Consider the following 11,552-nt stretch of genomic DNA (forward strand, 5'->3'; position numbering starts at 1 on the left):
GAAATTCCAGAGGCCACCTTGGATTGGCCTGCTGGTGCCACCCCTTCCCACCACTCTCCCTCATTCCACTCCCAGCCCTGGGCATTATTATAGGCTGAAAAACTCAGACTTCGGGAAATGCAGTGCTAGGGAAGAGGGATGGACCCGGGAATAAAACCAAATCCTGTGTATAAGGGTAGGATTTCCCAAAAGGTGGGTGGAGTTTCTCCCATGGGAGTTTAGAAACAAGAGGCATTTTTTTAAGAAAGGCACATATATGAGGACAGAGGTGTAAGGCTGGGTATGGAACACTGATGAGAAAACACCCTGTGAATTGTTCAACTTCTTGGGTTGTTTTCTCTTAGACTATGGGAAATGCTGTATTTAGTGTATAACATTTAGAGTATTTATTTTTATATTATAGATTATTTATAATTATATTAGATTATTATTAGATTAGATTATTATTATTATATAACTGGTATGTTATATTAAGATAATAATATTAATATACTATATATTATTATTACAACCCTCCATGTGGTAATTCTTTTTAGATACACCAACCCTTCAATAAAATCTGATTTACCCAGAAATCATTGTATGAGAATGTTGAGGTAAATATAGGTATAATGCGGTGTAATTATATTCGTCAGAATCTTTTGGTGGCTGCAAATCAAATTGGCTTAAGTGAAAAGATGAATTCATTGGATCATTGAACTAAAAATCCAGGTGCTCAAAGTAAACATTCAAGAATCTCTCTCTCCTTCTCTTAAGCGTAGTTTCCTCTGTGTTGTCTTTATTTTCAAGTGGTTACTCCCATAGATGGGTGGAATGGCTACTAGCAGCTCCAATTTAGCAACTCCAACAAAATCAGAGCTTCTATTTCCAAAATGTTTCAGAAACTGTATTAGGCAGATACCTATTTGCTCCACGTGTCCAATCTCAAACCAATCACTGTGGACAGGAATGGCCAAACCTGGGTAAAATGTCCATCTCCAGAGCAAGGGGATTAAGTCAGGTCCTTGAACCACATAAACCAAATCTAAAATGACACATCCGGATGAAAGATACATAACATTTTAAAATAGATATGTTATATCAGGTACTGATAAGTCTTCTAAATAAAAATTTATATTTTTATTTAGTTTCAATATAAAAATATAGCAAAGTAAAAGAATAGAGGAGTGATCCAGCAATCCCACTCCTGGGCATATACCCAGACAAAACTATAATTCAAACAAATACATGCACTTAAATTCACAGCAGCACTATTCACAATAGCCAAGACATGGAAACAACCTAAATGTCCATTGACAGATGAATGGATAAAGAAGATGTGGTACATATATACAATGGAATACTACTCAGCCATAAAAAAGAATGAAATAATGCCATTTGCAGCAACATGGATGCAACTAGAGATTATCATACTAAGTGTAAGTCAGAAAGAGAAAGACAAATACCATAAGTGAACCTATCTACAAAACAGAAACATGGAGAACAGACTGGTGGTCGCCAAGGAGAAAGGGGTTGGGAGAGGGATGGAGTGGAAGGTTGGGTTACCAGATGTAAGCTTTTATATATAGAATGGATAAACAACAAGATCCTACTGTATAGCACAGAGAACTATATTCAGTATGCTACGATAAACCATAATGGAAAAGGATATTAAAAAACGTATACATGTATAACTGAATCATTTTGCTGTACAGCAGTAATTAACACCATATTGTAAATCAACTATACTTTAATTTTAAAAATTGCTAAAGAAAAAAAAGTAATAGAGGAGGACAAAGTTTGCTTTTTAGAAAGAGTCAGCAGGGAATGAGGTCAGGACTAGTGGTTGACTCTGACATAGAGGGTTTCAGTTATGGGCAATGAGAAGGACAAAAGCTCCGAGGGTGACATGTGCTGGGAGTATCTGACAGTGGAAGGCCCCTGTGGCTGAAATACAGCAAGCAAAGAGTAAACGGCAGGCAATGAAGAAAGAGAGGGGGAGAGGGGGCAAATGAGGGACCGCCTTGTAGACCATGGCAAAGACCGTAACCTTTATTCTAAATGGAGCAGGAAGGCATTGAAGTAATTTGAGCTCAGGATCAACATGTTGCTACTTATGTTTTAAGAGGATGACTGCCTACTGTTATAGACTTTAGGAGGCATCAGGGGAGGGAAGAGTGGAACCAGATGACTGAGGAGGCACAGAGCACCAACAAAAGATGAAAGATAACAGTGGCTTTGGTTACGATAGTGGTGGTAGAAGCTGGATACATGGTCAAATTCAAGAATTATCTTTGAAGTCAATGCCAATAGGATTAGGAGATGGATTTGATAGAGGATGTGAAAGAAAGGGGTCCAGGATGATTTCAAGGATTCTTGCTGGAGGAAGCAAGGGCTCCATGGAGGTAACACTATGTAAAGAATACTGGCAGCATGTCACACCACCACACACACACATTTTATTGAAGAGCTCATGAACTCTATTACTTACGATCTGGCACTCAAGGCCTGCACGTGTCTGGTAATCCCAAACACTGCTCTCAAGGCTAACATCCTTCAGGCCTGCAGGGAAACACCTCTTGCCTCATATCCTTGAACTATACGCATATGACTGTCCTGAAGGTATACAGGTTATGCTATTCCCAGTGCTGGAGGTGAAACACTGCTTTGAGCGAGAAGAGGATTGGAGCAGTGGAAGTTCTCAGGTAAGAGAGACAAATAACCTTGTCATACCTTTCCTCTTACATAAATAGCATCATTTCCCAGCAGTACTGAGCATCAATTTTTTTGCTTCTCTTGATGCTCCAATTTGTGGCCTGGAAGATACCCACCAACTATCTCATTATTCAAAACTGTTGCATATGGTTTCTGAAAAAACAACTGGCAATATTTTAAACATTGTCATTACTCTTAAACTTACAGATGTAGACCTAGATCTAACTAATGCATGAACTATGATACTGATTATTTACATTGGTAATTAGATGAACATTGAACTCTAGATTTGCAAATGGTTTTACTTTTATGAAAATACCTAGTAAGATTTAATTAACTTTTCCAAAACATTAAAATTTAAATATATGTAAATTAGGCACAGAGCCCTGCAGAGGTAAGCCTTGAACTTTAGCTCTGTGAAGGGATCAGCCGCATTTCTTTATCCCATGGTCAAACTGCCATGGGTATCCCAGCACCAGTCCACTGGTATGAACATTTTTTGGAGATGGACTAGTTTTAGTTTAATAATTTTGATTTAAAATTTTGATATGCATTAATTATCATATGTATTTTTGCCTTTAAATTTTGTAGACAATTTAAACTACTTAGAAGAAATAACTTTCGTGAAAAGACAGAAATAATTTTAACTTTTTGACTTTATATTTACTCTAATATGCACTCATGAATAGATCCAATTTTGTATCCACTGAATACACCCACATTTTATTGTTTAATCCTTTAGAGTCTAACTGCCAATATGACACAAATTAAATGAAAACCTTTATTACAACGTGATAAATGACTTTGCTAAAGTCAAGAAAAATCTGTTTTATGGAATAACTATATAAAAATATACACAATAATATGTACTGATAATAACATGTGAATGATGCATATCTTTTATTTATTTATTTATTTTTATAAGCAGGTTCTTATTAGTTATCCATTTTATACATATTAGTTATATATGTCAATCCCAATCTCCCAGTTCATCCCATCACCTCCACCACCACCCCCACCACTTTCCCCCCTTGGTGTCCATACGTTTGTTCTCTACATCTGTGTCTCTATTTCTGCCTTGCAAACCGGTTCATCTGTACCATTTTTCTAGATTCCACATATATGTGTTAATATATGACATTTGTTTTTCTCTTTCTGACTAACTTCACTCTGTATGACAGTCTCTAGGCCCATCCACATCTCGACAAATGACCCAATTTCTTTCCTTTTTATGGCTGAGTAATATTCCATTGTATATGTGTACCACACCTTCTTTATCCATTCATCTGTCGATGGGCATTTAGGTTGCTTCCATGCCCTGGCTATTGTAAATAGCATTGCAATGAACATTGGGGTACATGTGTCTCTTTGAATTATGGTTTTCTGTGGGTATATGCCCAGTAGCGGGATTGCTGGGTCATATGGTAATTCTATTTTTAGTTTTTTTAAGGAACCTCCATACTGTTCTCCATAGTGGCTGTATCAATTTACATTCCCACCAACAGTGCAAGGGGTTCCCTTTTCTCCACACCCTCTCCAGCATTTGTTGTTTGTAGATTTTCTGATGATATCCATTCTAACTGGTGTGAGGTGATACCTCATTGTAGTTTTGATTTGCATTTCTCTAATAATTAGCGATGTTGAGCAGCTTTTCATGTGCATCTTGGCCATCTGTATGCCTTCTTTGGAGAAATGTCTATTTAGGTCTTCTGCCCATTTTTTGACTGGGTTATTTGTCTTTTTAATATTGAGCTGCATGAGCTGTTTATATATTTTGGAGATTAATCCTTTGTCCGTTGCTTTATTTGCAAATATTTTCTCCCATTCTGAGGGTTGTCTTTTCGTCTTGTTTATAGTTTCCTTTTCTGTGCAAAAGCTTTTAAGTTTCACTAGGTCTCATTTGTTTATTTTTGTTTTTATTTCCATTACCCTAGGAGGTGGGTCAAAAAGGATCTTGCTGTGATTTACGTCAAAGAGTGTTCTTCCTATATTTTCCTCTAGAATTTTATAGTGTCTGGTCTTACATTTAGGTCTTTAATCCATTTTGAGTTTATTTTTGTGTATGGTGTGAGGGAGTGTTCCAATTTCATTCTTTTACATGTAGCTGTCCAGTTTTCCCAGCACCACTTGTTGAAGAGACTGTCTTTTCTCCATTGTGTACCCTTGCTTCCTTTGTCATAGATTAGTTGACCACAGGTGCAAGGGTTTATCTCTGCATTTTCTATCCTGTTCCATTGATCTATATTTCTGTTTTTGTGCCAGTACCATATTGTCTTGATTACTGTAGCTTTATAGTATACTCTGAAGGCAGGGAGTCTGATTCCTCCAGCTCCGTTTTTTTCCCTCAAGACTGCTTTTGTTATTCGGGGTCTTTTGTGTTGTCATACAAATTTTAAGATTTTTTGTTCTAGCTCTGTAAAAAATGCCATTGGTAATTTGATAGGGATTGCAATGAATCTGTAGATTGCTTTGGGTAGTATCGTCATTTTCACAATATTGATTCTTCCAATTCAAGAACATGGCATATCTCTCCATCTGTTTATGTCATCTTTGATTTCTTTCATCAGTGTCTTATAGTTTCCTGAGTACAGGTCTTTTACCTCCTTAGGTAGGTTTATTCCTAGGTATTTTATTCTTTTTCATGCAATGGTGAATGGGATTGTTTCCTTAATTTTTCTTTCTGATCTTTTGTTGTTAGTATATAGGAATGCAAGAGATTTCTGTGCATTAATTTTGTATCCTGCAACTTTACCAAATTCATTGATTAGTTCTAGTAGTTTTCTGGTGGCATCTTTAGGAATCTCTATGTATAGTATAATGTCATCTGAAAACAGTGACAGTTTTACTTCTTCTTTTCCAATTTGTATTCCTTTTATTTCTTTTTCTTCTCTGATTGCCATGGCTAGTACTTCCGAAACTATGTTGAATAATAGTGGCAAGAGTGGACATCCTTGTCTTGTTCCTGATCTCAGAGGAGATGCTTTCAGTTTTTCACCACTGAGAATGATGTTTGCTGTGGGTTTGTCGTATATGGGCTTTATTATGTTGAGGTAGGTTCCTCAACATAATATGCCCACTTTCTGGAGAGTTTTTATCATAAATGGGTGCTGAATTTTGTCAAAAGCGTTTTCTGCATCTACTGAGATGATCATATAGTTTTTATTCTTCAATTTGTTAATATGGTGTATCTCACTGATTGATTTGCAAATATTGAAGAATCCTTGCATCCTTGTGATAAGTCCCACTTGATCATGGTGTATGATCCTTTTAATGTGTTGTTGGATTCTGTTTGCTACTATTTTTTGGAGGGTTTTTGCATCTATATTCATCAGTGATATTGGTCTGTGATTTTTTTTTGTAGTATCTTTGTCTGGTTTTGGTGTCAGGGTGACGGTGGCTTCATAGAATGAATGTGGGAGTGTTCCTTCCTCTGCTGTTTTTTGGAAGAGTTTGAGAGAGATGTGTGTTAGCTCTTCTCTAGATGTTTGATAGAATTCACCTGTGAAGCCAGATGGTCCTGGATTTTGTTTGTTGGAAGATTTTTAACCACAGTTTCAACTGCATTACTTGTGATTGGTCTGTTCATATTTTCTATTTCTTCCTGGTTCAGTCTTGGAAGGTTATACCTTTCTATTTGTCCATTTCTTCCAGATTGTCCATTTTATTGGCATAGAGTTTCTTGTAATAGTCTCTTAAGATGTTTTGCATTTTTGTGATGTCCATTGTAACTTCTCCTTTTTCATTTCTAATTTTATTGATTTGAGTCCTCTCCATCTTTTTCTTGATGAGTCTTTAGGTTTATTAATTTTGTTTATCTTCTCAAAGAACAAGCTTTTAGTTTTATTGATCATTGCTATTGTTTCCTTTGTTTCTATCTCATTTATTTCTGCTCTGATTTTAAGATATCTTTCCTTCTACTAACTTTGGGTTTTGTTTGCTCTTCTTTCTCTAGTTCCCTCAGGTATAAGGTTAGATTGTTTATTTGAGATTCTTTTCTTGTTTCTTGAGGTAGGATTGTATTGCTTTTGCTGCATCCCATGGGTTTTGGATCACCGTGTTTTTGTTGTCATTTGTCTCTAGGTTTGCTTTTATTTCCTCTTTGATTTCTTCAGTGATCTCTTGGTTGTTAAGTAGTGTATTGTTTAGCCTCCATGTGTTTGTGCTTTTTACGTTTTTTTCCCTGTAATTTATTTCTAATCTCATAGCATTGTGGTTGGAAAAGATGCTTGATATGATTTCAATTTTCTTAAATTTACCAAGGCTTGATCTGTGACCCAAGGTATGATCTATCCTGGAGAATGTTCCAGGTGTACGTGAGAAGAAAGTGTAATCTGCTGTTTTTGGATGGAATGTCCTATAAATATCAATTAAATCTATCTCGTCTATGGTGTCATTTAAAGCTTGTGTTTCCTTATTAATTTTCTGTCTGGATGATCTGTCCATTGGTGTAAGTGAGGTGTTAAAAATCCCCCACTATTATTGTATTACTGTCGATTTCATCTTTTATAGCTGTTAGCATTTGCCTTATGTATTGTGGTGCTCTTATGTTGGATGCATATATATTTATAATTGTTATATCTTCTTCTTGGATTCATCCCTTGATCATTATGTAGTGTCCTTCCTTGTCTCTTGTAACATTCTTTATTTTAAAGTCTATTTTATCTGATATGAGTATTGCTACTCCAGCTTTCTTTTGATTTCCATTTGCATGGAATATCTTTTTCCATTCCCTCACTCTCAGTCTGTATGTGTCCCTAGGTCTGAAGTGGGTCTCTTGTAAACAGCATATATACAGGTCTTGTTTTTGTATCCATTCAGTGAGCCTGTGTCTTTTGGTTGGATCATTTAATCCATTCATATTTAAGGTAATTATCAATATGTATGTTTCTATTACCATTTTCTTAATTATTTTGGGTTTGCTTATGTAGGTCCATTTCTTCTCTTGTGTTTCCCACTTAGAGAAGTTCCCTTAGCATTTGTTGTAGAGCTGGTTTGGTGGTGCTGAATTCTCTTAGCTTTTGCTTGTCTTTAAAGCTTTTGATTTCTCTGTCGAATCTGAAAGAGATCCTTTCCAGGTAGAGTAATCTTGGTTGTAGGTTCTTCCCTTTCATCACTTTAAATATATTGTGCCACTCTCTTCTGGTTTGTAGAGTTTATGCTCAGAAATCAGCTGTTAACCATATGGGAGTTCCCTTGTATGTCATTTGTCATTTTCCCCTTGTTGCTTTTAATAATTTTTCTTTGTTTTTAATTTTGTCAATTTCATTATTATGTGTCTCAGCGTGTCTCTCCTTGGGTTTATCCTGCCTGGGACTCTCTGTGCTTCCTGGACTTGGGTGGCTATTTCCTTTCCCATCTTAGGGAAGTTTTTGACTATAATCTCTTCAAATATTTTCTAGGGTCCTTTCTCTCTCTCTTCTCCTTCTGGGACTCCTATAATGTGAACGTTGGTGTATTTAATGTTGTCCCAGAAGTCTCTTAGGCTGTCTTCATTTCTTTTCATTCTTTTTTCTTTATTCTGTTGCGCGGCAGTGAATTCCACCATTCTGTCTTCCAGGTCACTTATCTGTTCTTCTGTCACAGTTATTCTGCTATTGATTCCTTCTAGTGTATTTTTCATTTCAGTTATTGTATTATTCATCTCTGTTTGTTTGTTCTTTAATTCTTCTAGGTGCTTGTTCTTTAATTCTTCTAGGTCTTTGTTAAACATTTCTTGCATCTTCTCGATCTTTGCCTCCATTCTTTTTTTTCTTTTAACATCTTTATTGAAGTATAATTGCTTTACAATGGTGTGTTAGTTTCTGCCTTATAACAAAGTGAATCGGCTATACATATACATATATGTCCATATTGCCTCCCTCTTGCGTCTCCCTCCAGGTGGTCGCACCTCTTGGTGGTCACAAAGTACCGAGCTGATCTCCCTGTGCTATGTGGCTGCTTCCCACTAGCTATCTATTTTATATTTGGCAGTGTATATATGTCCATGCCAGTCTCTCACTGCATCCCAGCTTATCCTTCCCACTCCCCGTGTCCTCAAGTACATTCTTTGTCTGCATCTTTATTCCTATACTGCCCCTAGGTTCTACGGAACCTTTTTTTTTTTTTTTTTTTTTTAGATTCCATATATATGTGTTAGCATACGGTATTTGTTTTCCTCTTTCTGACTTACTTCACTCTGTATGACAGACTCTAGGTCCATCCTTTGCCTCCATTCTTTTTCCGAGGTCCTGGATCATCTTCACTATCATTATTCTGAATTCTTTTTCTGGAAAGTTATCTATCTGCAGTTCATTTAGTTGTTTTCCTGGGGTTTTATCTTGTTCCTTCATCTGGTACATTTTCTTCTGCCTTTTCATTTTGTCTAACTTTCTGTGAATGTGGTTTTTGTTCCACAGGCTGCAGGAGTGTAGCTCTTCTTGCTTCTGCTGTCTGCCCTCTGGTGGATGAGGCTTTCTAAGAGGCTTGTGCAAGCTTCCTGATGGGAGGGACTGGTAGTGGGTAGAGCTGGGTGTTGCTCTGGTGGGCTGAGCTCAGTAAAACTTTAATCTGCTTGTCTGCTGATAGGTGGGGCTGAGTTCCCTCCCTGTTGGTTCTTTGGCCTGAGGAGACCCAGCACTGGAACCTACAGGCTCTTTGGTGGGGCTAATGGTGGACTCCAGGAGGGCTCATGCCAAGGAGTACTTCCCAGAACTTCTGCTGCCAGTGTCCTTGTCCCCATGGTGAGCCACAGCCACCCCCCACCTCTGCAGGAGACCCTCCAACACTAGCAGGTAAGTCTGGTTCAGTCTTCTATGGGGTCACTGCTCCTTCCCCCGGGTCCTGGTGCACACACTACTTAGTGTGTGTCCTCCAAGAGTGGAGTCTCTCTTTCCCCCAGTCCTATCGAAGTCCTGCGATCAAATCCTGCTAGCCTTCAAAGTCTGATTCTCTGGGAATTCCTCCTCCCGTTGCTGGACCCCCATGTTGGGAAGCCTGACGTGGGGCTCAGAACATTCACTCCAGTGGGTGGACTTCTGTGGTATAATTGTTCTCCAATTTGTGAATCACCCACCCTGCGGTTATGAGATTTGATTTCATTGTGATTTTGCCCCTCGTACCATGTCATTGCAGCTTCTCCTTTGTCTTTGGATGTGGGGTATCTTTTTTGGTGAGTTCCAGTGTCCTCCTGTCAATGACTGTTCAGCAGTTAGTTGTGATTCCGGTGCTCTCACAGGAGAAAGTGAGCTCATGTCCTTCTACTCCGCCATCTTGAACCAATCTTTCTGCATATCTTTTTTTACTACTCATCTAAATATTTCCAGCCTATAAATTAAATGGTGCTTAGTAATGATGGTTAAATTAAATTCAGCCATCTTCAATATTTTGCCAAATTTCAGTCTTATAAAACTAATGTCTCATATTTTTTATTCTGTTACTGTATACCTTTGACAAGGGAAGAAGATAGAACATATTTTATTCAACCATTGATTGGTTTGATTTATAACTTAAACATTTGGACATGTGGTATGTGGATGTCCATTTGTGCTCTTGCCTGAGCCCTGCAAATGACAGGGGCAGCCTCGTTCAAAATATCAAGAGAGTACCAAGAAGAGTGTGATTAACTCTGGAAGGTCAAGGAAGGTTCCACTGAGGAGCTGGTGTTTGACTGGATCATCAAGGATGGTTAGAAGCTCAACAGGCAGAGGAAGGAAGGGCATTCAGAGAGTAGGAACAGCACATGCAAAGCTGAGTGATCATGCACTGTGAAATGCAGTATGTGTGACACATTTGGGCATAAAGTTGTGTGGAGATAAGAGAATGGTTGGGCATGGAGCTAGAGATAAGACTTGGAGAAAGACATCTAGAGCAGATATACATCATCTACTGCTTTTATTCATTCAGAAATATCTGTTTTGAGTACTTGCCACTTGCCAGGCACTAGGCTAGACGCTGGAGGTACAACCACAAACCAGGCAGCAATTTTGCTCTCTAGGAGTTTATGTGGAGAGTGTAGTGGAGAAAGATGTTGTGTCACAGTCACTGTGCATGTCTTAGGAAGTACCTGGAGGAAGGGATCCTGGGACAAATATCTTTGCAGTTCTAACCAGCCCAGCATCTTAAACCAAGAAAGTACTCTACAAATTCAACTGCTGAATTAAAGTGAAAAAATTACTACTGGCATATTTGAATTTATCCTTAAGGCTATATTGCAGGAAGCACAATTGTGAACTATTCCCGAAGGTCTCAAGTCTGAGGGATGCAGGGAATCCATTAGCTCAGTGTTAGAAATGCTTTGAGGGAGTTGAAGCCTTGCAAACAATAAACTATTAATGAAAATTAAAATAATAACAAATTATTATTACCACAAGGGGGGAAAGCAGGGCGTGGGATGAACCAGGAGATTGGGATGGACATATATACACTAATATGTATAAAATAGATAACTAATAAGAACCCGCTGTATAGCACAGGGAACTCCACTTCACTTCGCTGTACAGTAAAAATTAATATTGTAAAAAAACTATACCCCAATTTAAAAAATATTGTGAGTATACAACCCAAGGGTGTTTAATTCCTATTTGAAAAAAATATTATTACCAATAATAACAGCTGCCATTTATCAGTCATTTAATATGTGCTGATCACTATGTTAAGTGCTCTTCATGAATGGTCTCTACAATCTCTTGCTTCTCACACCAACTCTTTGACATAGATGGAGATACTGAAGGACAGCAACATGAATTAACCAGCCCTGATACAGCTAATAAGCAATAGATCAGAAGTTCAAATCCAGGTCTGCCTGGATCTAGAGAGACCTGGAAGGTGTCCTTTACACACACACACACACACACACACACACACACACACACACACACACA

This window comes from Aethalodelphis obliquidens, unplaced genomic scaffold (assembly GCF_003676395.1).
Source record: "Aethalodelphis obliquidens isolate GAN/ISIS:26980383/991018 unplaced genomic scaffold, ASM367639v1 scaffold8, whole genome shotgun sequence".
NCBI lineage: Eukaryota > Metazoa > Chordata > Mammalia > Artiodactyla > Delphinidae > Aethalodelphis > Aethalodelphis obliquidens.